Source organism: Thunnus maccoyii, chromosome 6, assembly GCF_910596095.1.
Source record: "Thunnus maccoyii chromosome 6, fThuMac1.1, whole genome shotgun sequence".
Taxonomy (NCBI): domain Eukaryota; kingdom Metazoa; phylum Chordata; class Actinopteri; order Scombriformes; family Scombridae; genus Thunnus; species Thunnus maccoyii.
Genome location: NC_056538.1, coordinates 31,190,966 through 31,213,167, shown reverse-complemented (window position 1 = coordinate 31,213,167; position 22,202 = coordinate 31,190,966). Strand labels below are relative to the sequence as shown.

General features: G+C 39.4%; 1 long non-coding RNA gene across 4 annotated transcripts; it reads left to right on the top strand.

Annotated features, from left to right (window-relative positions):
• Positions 1-4,558: 4,558 nt before the first annotated feature.
• On the top strand, positions 4,559-17,717 carry LOC121898273. 4 transcript variants are annotated; one of them, XR_006096400.1, is made up of 4 exons: positions 4,559-4,882; positions 7,228-7,330; positions 12,155-12,336; positions 17,193-17,717. It is a non-coding gene; the product is annotated as an uncharacterized LOC121898273 (long non-coding RNA). The 4 variants fall into 4 exon arrangements; XR_006096397.1 differs by lacking the exons at positions 4,559-4,882; positions 7,228-7,330 and adding exons at positions 9,817-10,068; positions 10,588-10,642; XR_006096399.1 differs by lacking the exon at positions 4,559-4,882 and having other exon boundaries at positions 7,054-7,330.
• The last annotated feature ends 4,485 nt before the right edge of the window (positions 17,718-22,202 follow it).

Below are 22,202 nucleotides of genomic sequence, written 5' to 3'. Positions count from 1 at the left end.
CATCCACATACAGCCTCACATACTGTATATGACACCATCATGCATACAAGGATGTGGCTGCATGGATGACGATATTATGACATCATCATCTGGGTAACAGGTTCCTCTGCAGCCTCAGGGACAGGATGTACAGCAGTTCACAGTACTTTTGTATGTAGCCACCAGGGATGTGCAGAGATCCCAGTATTTGTATTTGTATCTGTATTTGTTGAGGCAGCAAAATTATTTGTATCTGTATTTGTATTTGAATAAAAGTGGAAAGAGACTTAAAAATCCTGTTTTTGTTTTTATGCCTTTTTTTAAATTTAGAAAATTAAAGTGTTACAATAAGTGTTTATGAGTAAACTACCTTAGAAGGAGGTCCCCACATCGGGTCTTGAACTGGAGTCTCCCAGATCATAGACTGCGCTGACTACTGAGCTAAAACTTTACTCATCGTCTCATTGCAGACAGACCTCTACCTATTTATACACCCATAACACAGAGACAGATCACAGTGTAACGTGTAGGGAGGAACTTCAAAGTCAATTATTGCTTTGCATTTTTCATTTATTGCCTATTTTTTACAACCTAACTTTGTGGAAAGGAGAAGGGGAACAACAGGTTATGGAGAGTCCCTTGGGAGGACTTTGCTTGTGTCAGTAGCTCAGCTTTATCTCTAGGGAACACCCCTGACAAATAATTTTTAAAATATTTGTATGAAACAAATATGCGTATAAAACCCACTATTTGTGCTTTGCCGAATAATGTATTTGTATTCAGGCACACCCCTAGTACCAGCCACGATCTTACCCTCCATGGTGCCGCCTTTGTGTAGTGTCTTTTAACTCTTTTTTTTCTGATTGTACATCTCATGAACCTTTTCATTCAGTAATTTGATCAATTAAGTCCTGCTCATGTCTGCATATTCAGCAGTTCTCTGTAACAACAGTCAACTCTCATCGCATGGCCTGGCACAACACTCAGACCAGACAGGTAAAATAGAACATTTACTTGTAGTAAAAAAACAAGTAAAAGTCCAAACCAGACAGGCAGGGGAGATGTAGTACTTGTCCAAAAGGGGATCAGGTTAGAGAGCTGGAGTCCAAAAGGCAAGCAGGATGCAGGAAAGCAGAGAATGTGAGTGGAACACTAAGGCAAAAGCACAATAGACGATCTGGTGGGGAATGAATGGAAATGGGTCGGTAAATATACGACAAGGCTGATGTATGACTTGGCTGACATCATGACATAACCTTTACATTCGTCAGGTGGCCAGAAAGATGACTACAGTAGGATGACCTGGGCATAAGGACACATTGTGTTTGCAAGACTTGTAAGCAGGTGAATAATTGTTAAGACTTTAGCCATAAGCTCTTGGTAAGCCAATAGCATGTAGCATAACTATGTTGCTGGAAAAAGAGCAGTAGAAATGAGAGAAGCAGCAGTAAAAGGATGGCAAGATAGTGGTTTCAGCTTGTGGTTTCTCTGGTTTCCCTGTTAGTTTTACCCACCATAGAACAGCTGCTGACATAAAAAAAAAAATTGAGGAGGAAGAGGTGGGAAACCACTGGAATTTTAATTTACATCATTTGGCACTTCCACCTACTCTGACAAATTCAAATTATCTCTGGCATGGGAAGTAAAACTCACTGAATATGTTCTCTATCCATTTACATTTACAGAGTATAGAGGATGCAAAAATTGGAGGAGTCGTGTGTATTTGGAAATCCTGTGTAATAAAGTATCCCCCCAGCCTGTAAAAAAAAAGAAGATAAAAAGATGCATGTTCTGTATTTTCAAATAAGAATCTTTTGGAGATATGGGCGCCCAAGGAAACAACTTAAAAACCACTTGACTTGAATCAGTACTGATGAAAACCTCAATCTAACTCAACCGCCTTATGAATAATGGAAACACTAACTGCTACAGCTGTAACACTGTAACCTCATCCATTTTATATCTCTCTTTTTCTGTTTCATTTCCCTCCGTTCATCCATCGCATGCCTTAAAGCATATCCTCCTCTTTCCTCCTGTTCCTCCCTCTCTCCTTACCTCCTCCTCTCTCACTCTCACCCACAACTTTTCTCCGCAGCACGTTCCTCGCTCCGCCTGCAACAAAGTCCGCGTAGGGAGGAGGTCGGGTTGGATGGGTGTATACTGTCGTTTAACCTCGTACTTTTGAATGAGAGAACACAAGAGTAGATTAGTGCATGCTTGGTGTGAGTCCAGTTTTAATTGCTCCGTGTGTCCAGTGTGTCTGCACAATATCACCAACAAGCCTACACATCCGGAGATAATGTTGAGATAAGACAAGGAGAAGATTCATTCATGTTACGGTGTGTCAAACTTATGGCCGTCCAGAAACACCAGTTAAAGTGATGTAAATATCACAGTATGCAGGTGGGCTTCACCTCTCATCCTCCTGCAAGGCAAAAACTTCCAAAAGTGAGGAAATACTAAACAGCATCCCAGGAAATTTACACTCTCCCTGTAATTTGCTACTAGGTGAGAATACCAACAGAGGGCCCTTTGATTTCTGCAATACAGAAAACACAGATGGAATCACAGACTTTGATAATAAAGATGGAATCAACTGTAAAACGTGGAATTTGCCAAAATGTGGATGCAATTGATAAAAATCCCTGGGTTTTCCCTGCCATTAGCAGCATTTTTTCACAGCGCCTTAGCTGAATGAACAGAAAAAACTATGCTGAGATACTGTGTTTCTGTGTCATTTATGGGCACGAAGATGCTGCTGCTGCTGCTGCAGCTTCTGTCCTGCTGTCTGTGTGTTTCACTGAGGGCAGGGCTTAGCTCCTCCTCTACACACACACACACACACACACACACACACACACAAACACAGTTATGTTGAAGAGGCCCTCTGAGACAGCTAAGTCATCCAAAAAACTGAGGAATTCGACACTAACAGCTAAATTTAGAGCAGAGCGATATCCAAACGACTGCTATGAGTCAGAAGTACATTTTGCAAAAGGATGGAATGTTTTTCTTTTCATTTATAATGTGAAGCTCAGATGTGCAACACTTTATTTCACTGTATACTAGCGCTGTATTGAAGCACCCTCTTATTGAACTGTTTTCTATTCATCCACCACATGATTAGACACTTTCTGATGACAAAATGTGCTCAAATCATAAAACACAGAGTTCAGAATAAATGAATGAATTTGAATGAATGAATCTGCATTTATGTCGCTTGCATTTCCTTCTCTCTCTGTCTTCATCCATCCATTTTGTGATTAAACAAAGCAAAACTTTATTTATACAGCACATTTCATTCAAGGTGGAAACACGATGTGCTTCACAGAGCTAGCAGGGATGTTGCAGCCACAAAAAATGATGTAAATAATATACAAAATAAAATATCAGATATAAGTAAATGCAGTTAAAACAAACAAATAAATAGATAATAAGACATGAGTTAAAAGCCAACTAAAATAATTAAGACCAGCGACCTAGACTTCTTAAAAGCACAGCTACAAAGGAATGTTTTAAGTTTAGTTTTAAAAGACGATAGTGTTGGAGAATACCCAACATGATCAGGTGAGATGTTCCAGTGGTTGGGAGCGTAAAGGCTAAAAGCAGCTTCATCAGTTATCGAGAAGACCCTGAGAATAACCAGACGGCCTGTTACAGATGAGCTCAGGGGTCTAAATGGTTCATGGACAGACTGGTCACCAAAATAAAACATCTGCATCGTACGTTTCTGAAGACCACAAAAACGTTGAATATCTACTTCTCAACACGTGAAATACGTAGTATATTAGCATTTCCAAAATACATATCATCTCAACATTTCTAAAGTGACGTAGTTCACATGTGATCTATATGAGTTGATCTTTCCTATATAGGAGGAGGAGGGGCAGGTGGATGGTTAGTAAGTTTCTTGGCAGCAAGTTGGAAATAAATCAGCAGAGAACACGGTTCGGGACCAACTCGAAAACCAATGCCTGCCTCCCATTTCAATCGACAAAAAGTGGGTGTTTTTACTGAAACATCAGGACATTTGCAGCCGTTTTTCTGGAGAGCAAACTGGTTGTTTTTAGTGAGACATTGGGACATTTGCAGCCATTTTTAATTTATTTTAACCCAAACCATGACCTTTCCCTAACCCTAACCAAGTGGTCTTTGTGCCTAAACCTAACCAGACCTTAACCACAGTGTTGTCACACCATAAAACATCATTATTCAACAGATAGAAATGTTAATATGCTACGTTTGTAGAAATGTTATGATATGATACGTATTACACGTGTTGAAACGTATATATTCAACGTTTCTGTGGTTTGCAGAAACGTTCAATGCCAACGTTTTGTTCTGGCGACTGGGTTGTCATAGATGACGGACATGTCAGAGCCAGACATGTAGGCTCTTAAAGGTTCACAATTTTATTTTAATTCAAGTCTGCATTAAAACAACAGTCATCAACAGACAGACATGAAAACTTGTGAACCTTTAAAAACGAGTGGTATAATGTTAAAATCAATTTTAAAACTTACAGGAACCCAGTGTAACAACCTGGTATATGGTCATATTTCTAGCTGCTGTATTCTTCAGTAACATGAATGATTAAAACAATCACATTTGGCCTCTTCTTGTTGTCCTCTTCATGTCCTTTTAATCTGTCTCCTGTTCACATCCATCCCTCTACTCTCTTCCTCTAATCCCTTGCTCACCTTCACTCTCCCTCCCGTTTTCCTTTTCAAATGGTCTCTCCTCTTCTTTCATCCTCTCTCTCTGGTCTCCTGACCCGCCGCAACGAGAGCCGGGGAGCAGAGAAGAGAGAAAATAAGAGGTGCGGATCAGTTTCCGAAGTTTCTGAAGCTCTTCTCTCCAAAGAGCTCGACGATAAGAGAAGTATTACAGAGGAGGATGATGGGTAATTATGCTGGTCTGGAGATATGCTTGACTAATCTGGCCTCTCTCTCTCTCCCTCCTCATCTCTCATTCTGTCTGTCTCAGAGTTTCTCTGACTTGAGTCTCAGAGTTTCTCATTATCTATACCGTCCTCTCTTTATTTTTTATAAAGTCTCTCTCTCTCTCTCTGGAGCTGTAGGATGTGATATGTGCACTGATTGAAAATGCATTTAATTCAATTTTGGACCGCAGGCATGTAGATTTTACTTAGTTTTGACTGTGTGTGTGTGTGTGTGTGTGTGTGTGATATAAAAATGGATTTAACATGTGACGAGCACAGAATACAGGATACAGAAAATAACAATTCTAATGATATTAATGAAATCTGTTTATTTTTCACAATAAATGTTGCTGAAATTGATTTCAACAGAGAGAAACAAATAAAAATATTCTTATAAACAAAGCAAGATAGTTTAAACAGCAGTTAAAGTGTATAAATCACTATAATATACTTAGTATTATTTTACAGTATTGCTTTTTTAACCTTTTCAGTTTTTTTTATTTGTCTGCGTCTTTTTGCACAGCTGTCATAACCAGTGTGACACATCTGATTAATTTAAAGTTAATACTGTATAGTCAAAGTATAATATTATTGTAATTTAATATAGTGTTATAGTATCTGCAGATTTACAGTTTTTGTCACTTGTTTTGGCTCAAATGACAGTTGAAGTCGTCAAAACAATATGTGAAATTTTTTGTACCATTTGCAAATGTTTTAGCACATTTAGGCAAATGACTAAGTGCAATTAGCTACAATTATTTGTTGCATATGTCTTTGTGATCAGAATAGATTATGTTTCTTTTCAGTTTAATAGTTTTACTCTCAAAAATATGTTGACTTGTGTAAGTCATCACATGCAGATTAGTCCATGTAATTGTCATAATCTGTCGAGTCCATGTTTCATGAATTGCACTGATATGCAGAGATCATAAAGTCTGCTAAATCGATAAGTTTGTTTTTACATCTCAGATCAACTGATGGCACGTGGTGTCCGTTAGCTTACAGGTGAGAGTCATGAGTATGAAACACATAAAACATTTATGGAGCTTGAGGGCAACAGAGTTACTACAATCTGTGAACATGGAGGAGCCTGCTTAGATGAACACTGGACGGGGGTGATAAAGGTGTAAAGTATATACGACCATCCACCACTAAATCAAATGTCTTTGCTTGTGATGACATAACAGCAGAAGTGTGCAGAGGACAGTCGCGGCGTACAAGACAATTCTTCCTCTGTTGCATGGCAAGGGAGAACATTAGATGTGAGGTCGATGATGTTATGTGTACTGTGTTATGTGACCACTGCATGAACATAAAATAGTTTTTCCTCACATTCCGTGCGAATCTAAGCGCTCTTTTGCTTTACAAAGTGAAATGTGAAAACTTGTACTCTTGAACTCAGCATCTGAAGAATATTCACTTTGATACACAATAGCTTCAGAAAAATAAGAATCTGGTACAGTCGGCGAGCAGTGTCAGTGAAAACATGACAGACAAGACTGATTGGTAATTAGAGGATGAGTCCACTGTCATTCTGACAAAACATCTCAACATTTTGACCACATTGGTTTTACACAATGTCAAAGGAACGTGTCATTTTGTTGGCAACGACTTATTCACTGACGCTCAATTTTGAAACATGAATTAAAGGTTGTGGCTGAGTTACAGTGTTTTGCTGTATGTATGGGCTGTTTTGGGAAATTCATCTTCACTGCTGAGAACTTTAAAAATGTTTCGAGAAATGTGCCAAAGCAAGTGAGAAAAACTGTAATAATCAAATTTCTCAAAGTAGTTCAATACTCTATTATATAGATCATGATAGAAGGGCTGTGTTAACTTGACTCTAAAACATGTTTTTTAACAAGGTTTTAAATCATCCAATCACGTTTCTGCCCTCAGATCCAGAAAAAAGTGTTGGTGATCCTCTGACTTTTCCTCTAGAGCCACCAGCAGGTTTACATTTGTAGTTTTGAGTGAAATATCTCAACAACTACAGGATGGATTGTCATAAAATGATCCTCTGACTTTTCACATAGTGCCATAATCAAGTCAAACATTTGATTTGTCCAGTACTTTGATTTATGACCAAATACCTACAAAACTAACAGCGTCCCCATTAGCCTCAGCTGTAGTTTGCTAAACTAAAACGATGAATATGGATGATGTTAGCATGTTAGCAACCACTGCATAGCTGTAGACTTGAGTCTTGTTATGGACTGTTTGGTAGCCACATGCAGTTCAGCTGTGGAAGAAGTGGTGCTAATATTGATTTTCTGGCACATTTACACGTAATGACCAATCTGCAGTGGACAGAACGGATCAGAGATCAGAGAGCGAAGGTGACCGGATCCGGACCAGCTTCCTCCCATCTGACCAGCCCTCCAGAGCCGGCTGTGTCCTTCAGGAAAGGTTGGTTTGTCAGTCCAGCGCTCTCTCTCTCTCTCTCTCTCTCTCTCTGCTCCACACCATCAAACCAGCTGCTGCTTGATTCAGAAAGATTCACTATCTGACGGAGAACACATGCAAAATGCAGCGCAATCATTTCTGAGCTTTTGTCATATTTAAACACCACCCTTGACTGTGTGCCCCCCCCCCCCCCCCCCCCCCCCCCTCCGGTGTCACTGCTTCCTCCATCTATCCAACCATCTGCTACGCTGGGCTTCTAACTCTCTCTCTCTCTCTCTCTCTCTCTCTCTCTCTGAGGGCGAGAGCCTGTATCCTAATGGCAGGGGACTGCTGGACAGTCAAATGACGTGTTTCTTTGTGAACGATCACTCACTCGCTTTCTAAGTGAAATTTGACACATGAGACTGCAGAGCTCGGGGCTGTGTGTGTGTGTGTAGTGTGTGTGTGGTGTGTATGTCAAATCTCGCACTTGTTCGTCTTTAAAGCAAAGATGTTTTGGGACTGCCCTCATTTTTCAGGAAAATGATGGCATACAAGGCTGGTTCTTGTTTCTCCAAGAGGACATTTTTGCACAGCTTCTTCAAAGGATGCTTGTGGAAAGTGATAACATTTTGTTCCAATACTGTCTACCAGAAATTATGTTTATTCACTACTAATTTGTTTTGCCAGTTTTGGTTTGAGGGAAATGTAATTGCTGCTTGGAGTACATTCCCCGGCAATATTTCCTTTTTTTTTGTTGTGAAGAAAGGGCTATATGTACCTCATGCAAGTTGTGCGGAGGAGGTCGGGTTAGATGTTGACCAGAGACCGGGGTTCACTTCCTCAGTTTTAGGCAACAAAAGTGATTTGGTTAAGGTGAGGGAAAGACTTTTTCAATATTTAATAGTCTCAATGTTGAAATTAGACCTTTCCCCGAGCTTAACCAAGCGTTTTACTACATTTTGCTACAAGATGATATTTAGGAAAACAAATGCAATGCGTTCAGAGAACAAAAAGGGTCACAGCTCTGACTCTGATGAAGACACAGTAGTGTAGAAATGTTAGTCTGTTTGCACAATTACAGGCTGTGAATTAATCAGTGTGCTCCAGTCCCTTTTATTCCCTGGAAGTCTGCTGTCCTCGAAACTGAGAAGCACCTGATTCAGCTGCATTTTGCTGGAAGAAACCCATCATATCAACTAAATGCAACACGTCGTCAGAGAACATTTTGCCAGATTCTCGCCAGACGTTTCCTCTCATTATGTTGTCGAAAAGCGTAGGAGGCATTATGTGTCATGTTTGCTGTTGCACATTAGTTGTATACAGCACAGTTTCTAAGAGATATAGTTGTTTTACCAGTCCTTCGTTAAAGGGTAGCTGTGTTGATGTTTTGGAGCACACATTTTAAAAATTGCGGACATCTTTGCTGGCCTTCACTTCCTTGAAGGGCTGTTTGATGGTTAAGGTCAAAATTAAATCTAGGTTAAGTTTAGGGTTAGTGAAAACATTTTGGTTGGAAATTGCTGACTTGTGGCTCATCCAAAGACCATTTCTAGAAAGTGAAGACATATTGGGGAGTCCTTACAGTGAAGAGTGAAGGTATTTTGTCACAGCTTGCTTTTAGGGTTAAAGTTTAGGTTTAGGTGAATGTAATGATTTAGGGGTGAGGGGATGTTTTGTGTCATTGGGAGTCCTCACAAGTGAAAGTGTGCACATTTGTGTGTGAGAGAGAAGCAGAGATAACGGGATCATGGGCCTGCTTGTGAGTGTTTGTCTCAGCATATTGTGAGTATTTTTACTTGTGTATGTGTCAGTGTGCACATGAGCTCACATGCAAGTATGTGTATGTGTGTGTGTGTGTGTGTGTGTGTGTGCGCAGAGCTGCAGCAGCTTCAGTGCTGACTGCAGTGAATTGTACATTCTCTCCCCAGACTCCAACCCCACATTTACACTCTGGTCATCCTGCCACAGCAGCTGGTACAACCAAAATACATGGAGCTGGTATCCCAAACTCTCAGTCTCCCTCTCTGTGAATTCATTATTCATCAGTGGAGTTCTGACTGAGCGTGCATGCTCTCTCCCAGCAGTCCGCCTGCTTTGTATTCACACCACACATTCACACCTCAGAGCTGACCAACCAAACCAACCACAGGCCTCTGCTGTCCAACACACACAGTCGCTCCACTAACTGCTCTGCTCATAAAGAAACCAGGTTTTCTAGACTTCTGCATGAAGGTGAAAGGGTTAAACTGTCCGCGGAGACAGGAACATAAATGCATCTGTGTAAGTCAGATACTGGACGTTAAACTGGGGATTAAATCTTGATAAACGTAAACACAAAAACATTTTAAAGAGAAATATTTTACTGGGAAACAGTATGGATAAAAATACATAGAATACGCAATACCAATATTCATATATTTGTAATATGAGCCAATACTGACCAGTAATATTGACCTACCAGTGTATAATGAGGTAGGCATCAGCAAGTTAGAGCAACATTCCTGAACAGAAGCATCGTGCCCTTTAAAATATTTGAGATTGGACCGTTTTAGAAATTGTTAAAGTCTATTTTCTTTGTCTTTTCTGTATGTTTTTATTAGTATTTAACTCTTTTGCCTGCTACACACAGACCCCCCCTCTCTCTTTAGGGCTACTTGGTTCCTTCCAGCTATAAAACTCTTCGTAGCATCAGCGGAGCTCATAAAACCGCTCAGCTGCGGCGGGAAGTCGTGTAGAATCGTTGTTAACCGCAGTGTGAGGTATGAATAACCAATTTCAACTAACGACATAAAACAGCTCCAGAATTTCACTTTATAATGAATTTAGCATAGTGGTTTTAACTATAACCCAGGAGTCATTAACATTAGCGTTAGCTTGTTGTCCATTTCTATTAGCAGCTAAATTATTGTTTTTTCCAAAAGAAATTTGGAGCACTGAAATTTGTCCTACAAAACAGGATATTTTTACAAAGAGTCAAGTGTTAAATAGTGTCAGTAAAAACAGCTGCTACATGTTTGTGAGCTTTCTTTACTTCATGTTAAATAACAGTGCTGCTAGCTAACCAGCTAATGTTAGCCCTCAGTTTAAAATCTTTTCACTTACGTTTTCTGGTTCAAAATTGTTGTTAAATCTAATATAGTGTTAATAAATGTCATTCAGTTATAGTTGTAGATAGTTATTAATAAGGGGGTTGTTTTATCATAAACATAAGCCAAAGCAGATAATTACCTGGGTTTGTTGTGTACATTAACATGCATTGTCACAAATATTGACTGCAGGAGGCCTCTGTTCCTGAGACTGAAAGTTTATTAGCTGTATAAATGTGGGCGAGAGGTGAGTGAATAATAATTCAACCATTCTCAATTTTCGTCCACTTTGGAGCAAAGCACTTAAACCGCACTGAAGTAGTTTGTTACTGAGCTGCAGCCAATATTATGACCTGGTGAACTGTGGCGTGGGCGGGCGAGTCAGACGTGAGACTGAAAATAAAACAGAGAGATTCTGGAAAGCAGAGTTTTTTTTTTTTTTTTTTCAGTTGTATAGTGGCATAGTCGTGCTGAATACTGTACGTCCATGACATGTAATGACCCTGAACATTCTTTGTTGAAAATGAAGATGTTAACAGCACATCTATTCATTCACCTCACACAAGTGATTTTTATTGACATCACGTCCTTCATTCTCAGAGGTGTGCTTACCATAATCCAAATAAAAATATTAAAGGTTATGTTTAACTGTGACAAAGGCATGTGCACTTTTCTGAAAAATACAACACTCAAATATCACTTTTCATCGCATGTTCAGCTGCATCTCAACTCCAGGAGGAAATCTGGCAAATAAACAAAGAAATAAAGAGTTACTGGCCCTTTCATTTCAGCCTCTGTCAGGCTGTTTTAGCTCCTGTCTCTTTAAGGCCCGCCTCCTGATGAGCCCACTCTGTTCTGATTGGCCAGTTTCAGGAAGTTTCCTCCGGCTCTGGAGGTAAACAAACTATAGTAGCAGGATTCATTAAAATTACACTGAAAGTACACGACGCAGAAATGGAGATTATGTTCACGATAACTGCATAAAGATGGACTTCAGTGTATGAAGTCAGTAAAATGACGTGTGTATGTACCTCAGTGTAAAATTATTCAAAAGATCAGAGAATTAAATAAAAATAAACTAACCAGCTCTCTGCTTGCAGCAGGTGGAGGCATATTAACTAAGTTTGGGTCAGTTATTACCTTAATACCTTATTACAACTTAGAACAGGTGGAACAATCTTAAATAAAACATTAAAAACATAAAAAAGACATGTTTTCACATATGAAATGTCAGAAAACCACACCTGCCTGCAACTGACTTTGACTTACTTGACTTATTTATCACAACATGTGAAATAGACGTCACATGTGATAAACCACATTGCCTGTTTGCCAGTTTATTGCATGTGGATTTCTGTTTCACATATGTCCCTCTATGTTAAATCACTGCATGTGAAATGCATGTTTACATGTGATATTTAATGTGATATTGATGTTCTCACACGTAATATCTCATGTGCATATGTACCTATAGGTGACATGTGTGACATCACCAAAAAAACATGTGAAAACATCATTTACTGTACTGTATATTATAACATGCAATTAAATCAGATGCTTTTTAATAGGGGGAAAAATGTGCATGATTGTGTAAATGGAGACTTTTGTTTTGTTCTACTTAACCGGACAGTTAAATCCTAAACCAATACTTACATTGGCAACAGAGAGGCAGCTGGAGGTTTTCTCAGATTCAACAGAAACCATGTTTGGAGATCAAATGTCCTTTTCCACTTCTTCTTCCCTTCTATGACGAACAAAGGCACGGCGCCTTGAAGAGATGGAAAGGAGAAAGAAGAGTGTTTCAGTGGGAAGAGGTGAAGTGAGCTACCTCTGAAGAGATGAGTGTTTCACCTACAACAGAGGACGTGGAGTGACTGCTTTTCTGAGTCAAGTGAAAATGTCATCCGAACACAGAGGAGCGAGAACATAAAGAAGCAGAAGGTCAGTACATTTTGTTCCTAATTCACTGGATCTTGTTCAAAACTTAAACACACAGAAAAGAAAAAGAAAACTTCCATCATCTATCACCAACAAAATGTATGCAAATAAGGCAAAATCCACAGCAAGAGAAGGCCATTTTCTACTATGTTATGTACCCACAGTAAAAAAAGTATGAGGAGCAGCTGTAAATCATCAGCAGCACAATCATAGCACAGATTGTCCTCAAGGGCATGATGGCTTTCATATGAAGCTTACGCTGTGTGCGGTGAGGTAGGAATAAAAAGGGGGATATGGCAGAGAGTGTTGACTTCTTCTGGTTTTATTAAAGCAGACAATAAAGGCGGGTCCTTCTTAGGATTTGCTGGAAATATGTCCAACAAGTCCACAGTAATATCCAACATTAAAAAACCTTGAACCAACACTCAACTATGTCAACCCAGTCGCCAGAAGAAAACGTTGGCATTGAATATTTCTGCAAACCACAGAAACGTTGAATATATACGTTTCAACACATGAATTATGTATCATTTCATCATTTCTACCTGTTGAATAATGATGTTTTATAGTGTGACAACGCTGTGGTTAAAGTCTGGTAAGGTTTAGGCACAAAGACCACTTGGTTAGGGTTAGGGAAAGATCATGGTTTGGCCGATGTCTCACTAGAAAAAGCCAGTTTTCTCGCCAGAAAAACGGCTGCAAATGTCCTGACGTCTCACTAAAAACGCTCGCTTTTGTCGGTTGAAACGGGAAGCGGACATTGGTTTCGGTTTCAAGGTGGTCTCGAACCGTGTTCTCTGCTGATTTCCAACTTGCTGCCAACAAACTTACTAACCATCCACCTGCCCCTCCTCCTCCTATATAGGAAAGATCAACTCATATAGATCACATGTGAACTACGTCGCTTACGAAATGTTGAGATGATACGTTTTGTTGAAATGTTAATATGCTATGTTTTGTAGAAATGTTAATATGCTACGTATTTCACGTGTTGAAACATAGATATTCAACGTTTCTGTGGTACAACTTACAGTGCCAACGTTTTATTCTGGCGACCAGGCTGACTATGTCCATACTTTACAAAAAATGTAAAGATGGAGTTTAGTAGGTGTAGCATTTACTCTGATACGTTAAATCCAGGACTAAATTCTTGGGTAAATTGTTCACTAAACTGGCAAACTAAAGAAACAGCTTTTAGCTAAACGCTGAAATGCTGTTATTTCTACATTTCAATCAGGAGAGACTCAATTTCTTTATGAAGTAAATGATATTTATTGAACAAGCACGATAGATGAAGGTGGAAAAGTCTTTGGCGATTAGACCCCATCGTGATGTCGCTGGATATGAAAGGGAGGAGGTTAATGTGAGAGTCTAGACTCCCCGATGGAGTCTAGACACCGGTGGTAGTGGTGATGAAGAGGCGTTTAGATCTTGGTGGTGTAGGTAGCGGCTTCTGGTGAATTCGGGCCTGGTGCTGATGTAACGGAGTGGAGAAGGCGAGATGGTGATCTGGGATGAAGAGGAGACAGTTTCCGGGGTTACTCTAAGCTTCATTTACCAACATTTATGAAGGTCATTTCAGTGCTTTTTGTAAAGGATTATCTGTGAGTTCTTTAAATGATTTTCCTGGCGATTTGCTCTTTATAAACACAGTAGAATAGAACACAATGAACTGTTTTATCAGTGAAAGTTGCTGCAGTTGCTGCATCTCAGAGGGAACGTTCTGTCCCTACAGTCCAAATGTATTCCACAGGAAACAAGGAGCGAACCGAGAGCCGAGCGGGTGTTCTTACATGCAAAAAAAGTTTTCTTAAAGATATTCTGGGACACCTGCAGTAGACTTCATTACTCCACTCCCATCCTCGTTGTGTGGGAGGTAAACACCGGCTTCAAATATGGAAGCAGTGTGTGAATACCAGGCTCAAATATAGAGGAATGAGACAGATCTCCAGGCAGACCGCACCAGATGGACAGACAAGATATGGGAGTATAGAGGCTTAAAGGGAAACTTTGGGATTTTTTCAACATGGATGCTATTTTCCCACCATTTTAGGTCTGAATGACTAATGGGGACAACAATTTTTGAAATGAACAATGGCTTATTATTATTACTACATTCATTGGGGCATAACGGGCTGAATATTGTCCAAATGATGTGATTATAAACTGCACAAATTGGAAAAGCAACAAGTGGAAAATATTTAATAATTTGTTTACATTATATTTGTGCTCAGACTATATAATAAGCTTTTTGTATCAGTTGGTGACGGGTCAAAGTCCTGGATTTTAATACGGTGGTGGATGGTTTTGCAAAGAAACTGGTGAGGAGGAAAAACTTTTCAAAGACACCTCACACTGTCACTATGTGTTTATGGCTATTTTATGAATAATGCAGAAGTTTGCAAGGCATCCTCATGCATGTGCATGAAAACAAATAAAACAAGGAGCCACATATAAAAAACACTGCCCCAAAGCAGTACCAGTGGTCAAAAACTCCACTGGATACCTTTAAGGTCAGCTCAGGTTTAGGAACAAAACTACTTGGTTTTGTTTAAAGAAAGATAGTGTTGATTCAAAGAAAACAACATTGATTGGTAGACAGACCAGAGTTCCCAGACGTTCAATTTCAGAAGCAGTTTCATCTGCTGCGGCGTTCAGTCTGTGGTGATAAATCAGATGCAGTGGAAATTTGTATGAATTTATATTCCCTACTCCTAACTTCTAAACAGGAATGCCTTAAAATGCATATTGCATGAGGCCAATTATGTAGTTTTCAACTCTGCTATGTTTGCAAAACCTTTAGTAAATAAGGAGAAACGTAAATTGGCTGTTTAACGCCTTAAAATCTGTAGTAAATATGCTTTTGGAGTCACATCCTTCCATTAAATACAATGAAGAAACTTGTCTTTTAGGTGACATGTTTCTCACAGGGGGGGGGGGGGGGGACACTCCATGTGAGACTGTTTGTAGCACCGCCACCGTCAGAGTCTCACCACAGCCAATTAATGGAATCAACATCGACTCATTTTTCAGCAAACCGCAAACAGCAACATAGATTCATTATTGGTAACTCGCTATTTTTCCTTCTAATTGTAAAGTTCCTGTCACAGAGTGATGTTGTGTGCATAGATATATTGTTCAGCTGAGATTATTAATATGAATATGAACCTACTGTGCAGAGGAAGCACTCGGTTCATTGCCGTCATACTGCATAGATCTGATGCAATATTCAACAGCTTGATGCACATGTAATCATACATGCTAAGGCTCACACACACACACACACTCAACGCAACACTGTGAGAGAATTAAATCTGAGAGAAGAATACACTCACAGCTCATTGAAATTAAATCATTTATATGGGACAAGGACCCGGTGAATAAAACGTTATTATGTTTATATTCCCGAGAGGTGCTGATATTAAAACACACATACACACAAACAGCGGGCAGACACAGGAAGGAAGGCCACAGGATGAAGCTGGAGGATATTTGTTTGTTAAAGCAGTTTGCTGTCTGCATTGAGATGCAGCGAAACACTTGAACTGAAGTCAGGATTTAATTGAGATGCAGAGACGTGGACAGACAAAGAAGGAGAATGAGAAAGAGCAAGACAGAGAAGGACAAAACTCACGTATGTTTGAACTCAGCTGGGACCAAATCAAAACGCTGAGAGAGTTCAAAGGCTTTTCAAAACAAAATTCAAAATTCAATGAAACACAAAGTTATATAAGAGAAATAAAGAAATAAAAATCTGTGTTCCAGTGTAGAGGCTGGATCCTTTAGAGGACGACCACAAATGACATCACAGCATCATAGAGACACGTTTTGTTTTATAAACATGTTTCCAGCTCCTTCTATAATCTTTATTTTGTATGTGCATTTTCTGAGAGAAAATGTCCTGAGCAGAACATTCCTTCTCTTGTGTAAATGTCTTCAGACATATGGCATAAAAAAACAATAAAAACATATTTTTTTGGTATGTACAGAAAGAAAAGATCAGTAACAAATCAAATGTATCATTAAATAATACATTAATTTTATTTTGAAAATATTATAAGATAAAACACTTGTGAATATCCATTTTCAAATATGAGTCAGACTAACGAAAGACGCAGAACATAAAGACAGATGTCTGAATATCAAACTTAAAACTATTTACATCTATATTTTTTAGCCAGTCGTCATGTTGACATTTTGATAAATCTGTATCATGGAAAGTCATGTTTGGCTTCTAGTAATTCCTGTTCACACAGACAACAATCACTGGGTTTACTTTGACACTAAAGCGCTATTTGGTTGAGGTGGAATTCAAAATGTGCTTGTCTGTAATTTCACTCATCGTTTCCAGATTGTGTTTTAACCATCGCAAAATTACAGAATGTGGTCTGTAATAGACATGAACATTCAGCAGTGTTATGGAATTTTCCATGTTTAGGGGTTACAAATTAAGTGACAAATTGGGTCAAAACTGAGCCTTGAGGTCACGCTGTAATTCTTAATCTCTCCTCGAGACTTCAGCTGTCTGTGATGTTTTGGTGAAAGCAGAAACCTCTCTGATAAAGAGTATATCAGCATCGCCACGGTAAGCCAAGGCCAGAGAGGAGCCTTCTAGACAACACAGGTAGGTGGAACGTGTAGCCAAAATGTGCTGACAATGACCTGAGGCTCAATGCAACGTGAGTTAAGATGTCACGGGTAAAGTGCAGTCCTTTGTTTAGAAACTAGTGAACCAATTAGACTCAGACTTTCAGAGGACAGAACGGGAAGAGACAGCATCCCAGTTACAACAACTTGGATGTTCGCTGGTTACGATTCTCCTTGATCACGTATTGACAATAAACATCTTCATCCCTCAGACATCAAAGCCTCCTATGTGCTTCTCTCCACTGAAGTGTTGACCATCGCTCAGAAATATCCACAACTAGCAGGACAAAGCCAGAAGAGAAGAGTGGAGCCTACCTCAATGGAGCAAGCATTACAACAATCTGTTTACAGGGTCCTGCTCTCCTGGTGGCTTTAATCGTTTCTGTCATCATATTAATAAACCTATTGGATCCCAAATAAGCCTTTATGTTCCCTTCCTTCATTTCCAAACAAAAGATACATTTCTTGTCATTATTACTGAGGTTTTAAAAATTACCTCCATACTGTTCACAGACATACTGTATTAAAATCACTGACCAGTGCAGGTTTTGTAAAAATGATGATGACTGTAAAACCAAAAGATGAGGTGATAAAGAACGTCTGTTTAATATCATTTATACTATTAACAGATTTGTGGACAGTGATCATCGATGGACCCTGATTCTAGCAGTTTGTATATGATGTCTGCTTTCACATTTGACTGAGTTATGACTCTGATTGTTTATATTGTCTTATTATTTGTTAATTACCGAATAATGTATCTGTTTTATTTACATTCCAAGTAAACAGTGTTCATATAGCTTCCATTTATCTCCAATATCCTCTCACTGACGCCTGAGCTCTTAACAAGAACAAACTAAATGTTTGTGTCGTTGTTCTATCTGCGGCCTACTGAGATGACCACTCGCATACAAATATCTGTTAAATACAATACAATCAAATTTAGCCTTTCTTTTAACCAGAAAATCAACAAATGAAAGCTTACTGCTTCTTGCACAATTAAGCAAATGAAGTAATGGACCAGGGTCAGATTTTTCAACAAGTTAGAGAAAAAAAGAAAACAAACAGCTGGTGTCGGTTTCAATCCCTGTGTCCCAGAGAAAGGAGGACAGACAAATTTGAAGCACAGAATGAGGGAGAGGATGTTTATCTCAAAGTGTGTCCCAGAGAGAAGCCGAGGACAACGCAGAGAAAGAGTGTGTTTGTGCGAGTGTCGGTATCACAGAGGCGCAGGTTGTCTCTGTTGGCCCCACGGAGAGACGGAGAGGTGAAAAGGCTAAGGATAAAGACAGAGACGGGCTTTGTTTAGTTTATCACTGACACACACACACATGAATACACACACACACCAGAACCTTTCACCCAGGCCCAACTGTCCAATCACACACACACATACACCAGTATCTACTACGATTAGATGCAGGAGAGGACAAAGTTATAAACCATGACACATTCTCACAAACACACACCACAGCAGCTGAGTGTGATGAATGGGGAGGTAACAACTGTGTTGTCATGGTTTCCTCTAGTAAAGACCTTCTATGCTTGCTTTTAGATCACACACACACACACACACATACAGGGAACCCTCTGTGCCTTCTACGCCAGAACACTCACCAACCAGGAAGATGGTGAAAATGGTTATTATGGAAGCAATTTGCCATCAAGTGTAATGTTGTAATGTTGTAGACAAACACATCAGAGAGAGATGAGGAACAAGCAAAGTGACACAGGTCGATCTGGATGAAGAAACCAAACAGACCTGTCAACCAATAATCTAACAACCAATAGGTCTGGATGACCAGTAATCATTGTTTTGCAAGTCTCACATTTAAGTCTATATAATTAGATTGCAGCTTGTTTCTCGGCTGCCAGCTGAAGCGCTCTCACTCAATACTGGACCAATTTCAAAAATTGTCCCCATTTCAATCAGACCTAAAATGATCTATAAACAGGACCCAGGTTGAAAAATTCTGAAGTTTCCCTTTAAAGCTTGTATTAAAGTATTAATGTATATAGAATAACATGGAAGATTTGCCTGTCCTGCATCTTTTATAGTGGAACTTATTGGAGAATGAATTAACTTTTCCAAATGCTGTAAAATTGTATTTAAAATTTATAAGAGTGGATTAAAAACTAAATATAATTAAAGTGAATGGTCTAGATCCCATGATTACGATGGCGTGAACACTGCCTTATTATTATTACTACATTTATTGGGGCATAACGGCCTGAATATTGTCAAAATTATGTGATTATAAACTGTACAAATTGGAAAAGCCATGAGTGGAAAATATTTAATAATTTGTTTTAAATTACAATTCTGCTCAGAGTACATAATAAGCTTTTTGTATCAGTTGGTGATGGGTCAAAGTCCTGGATTTTAATACGGTGGTGGATGGTTTTGCAAAGAACTGGTGAGGAAGAAACTCTTTCAAAGACACCTCACACTGTCACTATGTGTTTATGGCTATTTTATGAATAATGCAGAAGTTTGCCAGGCATCCTCATGCATGTGCATGAAAACAAATCAATCGAGGACCCACATATAAAGACATTGCCCCAAAGCACTAATGTGGTCAAAAATGCACTGGATACCTTTAAGGTCGGCTTAGGTTTAGGAACAAAACGACTTGGTTCAGGTTAGAGAAAGATGGTGGTCTTGGTTCAAAGAAAATAACATTGATTGGTAGGAAACACAATCATACAGGATGATCTGGCAACCTGGAGACCAAGGAGACGGGCAGTTGACTGGATGAAGAAACCAAACTGACAGAAAGTCAATTTGACTGTCAGTAATCAGTCTGCTAAGAGACCAGCGAGTCTGAGGGACCAGTCATCATTGTTTTGCAAGTCTCACAGGTAAGTCTCAAGTCTTAGTTCTAAGTCAACTCCTAAGTCAAGACAGATAACGTCCAGAGTCAGGTCGTAATGCAAGACAGAAATGTCCTGTGTCAAGTTCTGAGTCTAAACAGATGACGTCCAAGTAATATCCCAAATCAAGACAAATCAGTCCCGACTCAACTCCACAGTCAAGACAGATAAGGTCCAAATGCAAGTCCCAGTTCAGGATAGAAAGGTCCTGTGTCAAGATGGGAAAGTCCAGACTCAAGTCCCAATCCAGGTCAGGTACCAAGGAAAGACCAATGAGTCCTACATCAAGTCCCAAGTAAAGACCAGAAAATTCTAATGTCAAGAACTTGAATCTATATTTATTACATGAAAATAATCCCCTTAAAACTGAAAAACTTAAAACTGTGACAGATTTACAATCATTTGTCATTTCTGAGCTGCATGTTTTGCATTTTGTCATCTGTGTTTTCTTGACAACAGAGTAGTTTTTTGTATCTGAACGTGACAATCTGAGTTACCATCTGTTGTCAGTTCGCTGTTCTGCAGGAAGTGATTGGCTGCACACACGGTTCTGATGCAACTGTGATGTTATGATATACTTTCTTTCCTGAAAGTACGTGTTATTTTGTATTGTTATCACCTTGTCTCTTTTTCAACCAAACACCAGGAGAAGCTCCTGAACAGATCTCACACTGCACTCTAATTCACTCACACCACCAGTGAACCTGAACTGCGCCGTCTGCTTGGTCAGTCCACCAGCTTACAGGAAATGAAATATTTCACCTATCACTTGCGTTCCCTCCTGTCAGACTGCACGAGGCGGCTCCCTAGTGTGAGTGTGTAAAATTGACCGGGTGCATCCTTTAATCCCCGCTGGGGGACTCGACCAAACCTGTTCCATGTTAATTGTGTCCTTTAATCAACCGGTTTGCTCCCTGAGAGCCAGATGGTGTGAAATAACACCTCTGGTCTCCCGTGTCAAAAACATGAACAATGATACGGCGGTACAGCAGTGGTGATAAGCAGGACGTCCTGCAGGTAGACATTACAACACTGAGGCAGCTTGTTCTTTGTGCGTTTTAACAGTTTGACTTCTACTTTAATGACAGTATAAGTAAAAAAAGAAAGGTTTACATTTGTAGTCCTATCACAACACAAGATTTAACTCTCCTTTACTTTAAAAGCAGTATCCAACTTGAATGAACACATTACCGCTGCATTATGTTAAAAAGATCCGTCTATAACACCAAAGTTGCTATTTACAGCTCACTGTTGTTGTAAGACAAAATATATAACAATAACATACCTTTGTTAATGTAGTGTATACACAGAGCACTGAAAGTAGCAATTTGGACATAGGAGGAAACCCACAGACCTTCAGGAGCGCACTTGCTTGGAAGCTCCCGGACCAAAGGAGGCAGCCTGTTCATCAGTAATGATCTGACATATTCAGGTGTGTTCTGGGTAAAGGGCAGGTATACGGGGAACCAGTCCTACCTCCACATGCATCATTAAAAATGATATATTGTGTGTTTTTATGCATTAATTTCTACATTTTTGGATTATGGTCTGTAACAAGGATGGGTTTTCCATTTTTTTGGTCAGGTTTTTATGTATTTATTCATTCATTTACATGTGTTCATGGAGACATGCAGTGGGTCGAAGCCTAGCAGAACATTAAGCTACACGAGTGAAAGAGACTTGTGTTGTTTGTATAAGTTAGTTAAGATAAATTAACTGCTCAACACTGGACTAGAATGATTGCTTTAAGTGTTGGGAAACAGAGCCTGAAGGCATCACCAAAGACATCAGGAGTCATCCTGTATTGAGCCTGGATGTCTGTATCAAATTTAAATCCAGTCCAACCAATACTTTATTTTAATGAGTGAAATATCTCAAAGTTGAACCAACAGACAGACTAGGGAACTGACCATCAGACATCGCTATATCTATTCTAGACTTTTTTGTTTGTTTATTTCTTTTGTTATTCCGTGTAAACAACTCCCACAGTCTAATCATATCTGAGGGCTGGCCTATTTTTTATCTGACAGAACAATCAGCCCAGACAGTGAACTGTGGCTTTGTACAGAGTGTTTTACTGATGACATAAACAAATGAATTATTCCCAATGATTCTGCCCCGCTGCCTTTGAGTGCAGCATCAGTAATCAGTGAGTCTGCCACAGGTAGCATGAAGCAGGAACATGAAACAATCCAAAAATAATTGGATTTCAGGGGAGACTTTTCATATTTTGCATATTTACTTTACTCACAGTGCTGCAGACGTAACCTAAATGCTAATATTGTCTGCTGCTGCTGCTGGTTCTGCTGCTTCTGCACTCTTGTCAAGTTTCTTGAGGTGAGAGCAGC